Below are 4276 nucleotides of genomic sequence, written 5' to 3'. Positions count from 1 at the left end.
TACTAGGTACTAACAACCCCCACACACCAACCTATGATTACCTTCCAGCTTAAATTCACCAAACCACCATTGTTTTCTCTGTCAGTAAGTTTCCATCAGCGTCGTTGCAGATGACGGGATAAAGCGCTGTTTTCCTCCGCACGACATTGGCAGTTTTGTAAAACTTCCGCATATCATTCTGTTCTATGCTCTCCTGCGCCTAAGTGATCACATTTTCTTCATTCTCCTTTTTCTATTTGCGTTGAATTTATTTTTGGCTACTCTTGATCCTGTATATTGGTCTCGCTCTGCCGGATCCCCGACACCAGCATCCGGTTTCTGGCAACATTCTTCTCGACCGCTGCTCTTTGGCACTACTAGTCGAACCATCCGTTCCTAAACCGTCTTTAAGTCATATTCCTCGTATCCGAGCGGTAAGTCCCACCACCAACGACCCTCAAGGTCGGACCCCAGCAGCCAAAACCACGAGAACGCAAACCACCGAGCACCTCGGCCACCCCCGAGGACCAATGGACCAACTATACCCAATCTACTCTTATTTTTTCACATAAATGAGTTATAAAAAAATCAAGGTGAAATTGGAGTCGGCTAGAAAATTTCGTAACACATCCGATGAGTTCAACAATTCAACATATTTTTTGGACATATTTTCACCAAACACTAATACCTCCCCCCCTTGACGAGCCAATGAGCACTGCTACACCCAAAACAAAGCGCGCATATTCCGTGCATAAACGCGCACGCTGTAGGCGCAAAAGTAGCTTGTCGGCGGTAGAAGCACTTTTCCGCGCTTATTTGATGGTGCGCCTGCGCGCACAAAAATTCGAGTAGTATTTTTGACCACACATTGACAAACTGCAATGTGTGGGTACCATCGGTTGCTATGCTGTTGTGAATGTATTAGTGCGCATTAGCTTTTGGGTCACCAATACATACAAAACGTGCATATGTATTAGTAAGCATAAAATTGAGAATGTGTGAGTGTTCGAGATCGAGCGGAATGACAGCGGTTTGTTTTGGTTGCAAAACGGACGGCCGCCGTCGTCCCGCAAGGACGTTTTTGGTTTTTTTTTGCTTGCCCGTTCGGAAGTTAGGACTCGTCGGCAGTGATTTTGTTTGATTTTCCGCTGTGCGACTCCGGTTTGTGACCCGTACCGGAACACGGTCCGTCGTACGCGTCGGGTGTAAATGCCCGTTTGCCATCCGCGAGTGTGAGGGATTGGATGGGAAAGGCCGAATTTCGGCTAATCAGCAGCAGAAGCACACCTCGAGCATCGATCCCCCGGCAGCAGTAAAACAGAGCGGAGGAAAAAAATAAGGATTGAGAACAAAGTGACACTCACAGATTTGGAATATCGGATCGAACAAATAAACGAGTGCAAACAATGACCGAAACCCAAGTGAAAACCCTGTGTGATAAGGCGAAGACAATTTTGGCAAAGGAGTCAAATGTACAGGAGATAAAATGTCCGGTGTCAGTTTGTGCACGGTCAGTTGGACGACCTGATGGAGCTCTTGCGGATAAGCGGACGATCGCCGGACACTAATTACCCAATCAAAACAGTGATGCTACTGGTGGCGCTAAAGGTTCGATAGCGTGAGAGAATCACAATCCGGCTTCTACGATGAGTGCTTACGGAAGTACGGCAACCCGAACGTTTGAAAGTATTTTACCAACCTGTTTGACCATCTCCCGCTGACGGCCTGGTCGACGGTCAAATTTTCTATTTGCATGGCCATCTCAGTCCCTCGATCGACACGCTGGACCACATCCGGGCGTTGGACAGATTGCGGTAAGTACCTCACGAGGGACCCATGTGTGATCTCCTTTGGTCCGATCCGGATAACCGGAGCGGCTGGGGCATATCGCCACGAGGTGCTGGTTACACTTTCGGCCAGGACATTTCGGAACTTTCAATGACTCAAACGGTCTGACGTTGGTATCTCGGGCGTATCAGCTTGTCATGGAAGGCTACAACTGGTACCACGATCGAAATGTCGTTAAACACTATTCTCTGCATCAAACTACTGTTATGGATGCGGTAACCAGGCAACATTAGGGTAAACGTACCAATAGTGGTGCAATTAGTAGCTCCTGATAGTAAAATAATTGACTAAAATTGATAATATCACAAAACAAGAAGTCTGAAAACGTTAATCGGTAGTTTTTCATTTAAATTTGATAGGAAAAAGGTAAGAACCATTGTTCATTTCAGTTCATTCTAATAAATCACTTGCACCAAAAGGTATACGGTTCCCATTATGGAGGTAAAATTTTACATTGGTTCCTATAGTGGCGTTTCCATTGAATTCTTATGGGACCCACCACTATAGGAACACAACCACCACTATAGGTGCAAAGGAGCAAAACACATAAGGAAAATAATTGTTTAATAGGTTTTTCGACCAATCCTGAACAAATGTTTGAATTAATGTTATTAATTAAGTATAATGCATCTATTAAATATGTCATTTGCAAGCTTTTTGGTCGAAATAGTGCTAATTTAACACTACTACCATTTTTGATACTACCTGCACTAAGGAAGCTTTTACCCTAATGGATTTAGACAATTTTTGGAAGTTTTCATTCCTACAGTTTGATCCAGTTCCACGTTGTCTCACGTGACCAAAAGAACACCGGACTATTTCCTTCAAGAATATTATTATAACCAAATTAACCCCAGTAGGATTTTGGGATCAATATGATCCAGATAAGCTCGCTGAACGTACACTACGCTTCCCATCATTTTTTTTACCCTTACCCTAAAAACTCAAAATTGACGTTTCATTAAAATTTGTGGGTGATCGTGGGTACCAACTAAAGTCAAATTGCATAAACACTCCATCTGGTACTGTCAGGGCGTTAACAGTTAACGCCCAAAATAACGTTTTAATCAAATTTCATGGATTCATCCATGAATTTCTTCAAAACTTCATTACAAAATTTTCCAGAAATTCATCCAGGAATTCCTTCAGATTGGCTCACATACTTCTCCTTCAGTAATTCCTCAAGGAATTCCACCATTAATGCCTCCAAAAATTTCCTAAAGAATTTCTTCAGAAAAACCTACAGGAATTCTTTCAGGGATTTCTCCAGGAATTCCTTCCAGCATTCCTCCAGAAAACCCTGTTGGAATTTTAACCTAGATTAATCAATGAATTTCTTTAGAAATGACTCAAAAATTCCTCTATGAATTCCTTCAGAAACTTCTCTAGAAGTTTCTTCAGACATTCCTCCAGAAATTCCTCCAGGAAGCTTCAAATATTTCTCCAAAAATTTCTCAAAGAATTCCTGCTGGAATTCCTCCTGTCAGTGCTCAAAGAATTTCTCCATAAATTACTCCAAAAGATCTTTCAGGAATTCTTATAAATATCCTCCAAAAATTCCTCCAGGATGCCTCAAATATTTCTCCAGAAATTCCTAAAAATAAATCCTCCAGGAAATCCTTAAAAAATCCTCCAGAAATTCTTTTAGGAATTTCTCCATTAACTACATTAGCTCCTCCAAAACATTCTTCAGGAATTCCTCCAGCTGTTCCTCCAGAAATTCTTTCAGATTCTTTTTCCAGGAATTCCTTCCGGGATTCATCCATAAATTTCTTCTAAAGTTCATCAAAAAATTCTCCAGAAATTCATTCAGGAATACCTTCAGATAGGCTCACATACTTCTCCTTCAGTAATTTCTCAAGGAATTATATCAGAAATTCCTCCAAAAATTCTTTCAGAAATTCCTCCAGAAATTCTTTCAGGAATTTTTCCAGGAATTCCTTCCGGGATTCATCCATAAATTTCTTCAAAAGTTCATCAAAAAAATCTCCATAAATTCATTCAGGAATACCTTCAGATAGGCTCAAAGACTTCTCCTTCAGTAATTTCTCAAGGAATTCTGCCATAAATTCCTCCAAAAATTCCTTCAGAAATTCCTCCAGCTGTTCCTCCAGAAAATCTTTCAGGAATTTTTCCAGGAATTCCTTCCGGGATTCACCCATACATTTCTTCAAAAGTTCATCAAAAAATTCTCCAGAAATTCATTCAGAAATACCTTCAGATAGGCTCAAAGACTTCTCCTTCAGTAATTTCTCAAGGAATTCTTCCATAAATTCCTCCAAAAATTCCTTCAGGAATGCCTCCAGGTGTTCCTCCAGATATTCTTTCAGCAATTTTTCCAGGAATCCCTTCCGGGATTCATCCATACATTTCTTCAAAAGTTCATCAAAAAATTCTCCAGAAATGCATTCAGGAATACCTTCAGATAGGCTGACGTACTTCTCCTTCA

General features: G+C 41.3%; 1 pseudogene; it reads left to right on the top strand.

Annotated features, from left to right (window-relative positions):
- The first annotated feature begins 1188 nt into the window (after nt 1-1188).
- On the top strand, nt 1189-3569 carry LOC134285996 (serine/threonine-protein phosphatase PP2A-like; annotated as a pseudogene).
- The last annotated feature ends 707 nt before the right edge of the window (nt 3570-4276 follow it).

Source organism: Aedes albopictus, chromosome 2, assembly GCF_035046485.1.
Source record: "Aedes albopictus strain Foshan chromosome 2, AalbF5, whole genome shotgun sequence".
Lineage (NCBI taxonomy): Eukaryota > Metazoa > Arthropoda > Insecta > Diptera > Culicidae > Aedes > Aedes albopictus.
This window is presented reverse-complemented; position numbering and strand designations above follow the sequence as displayed.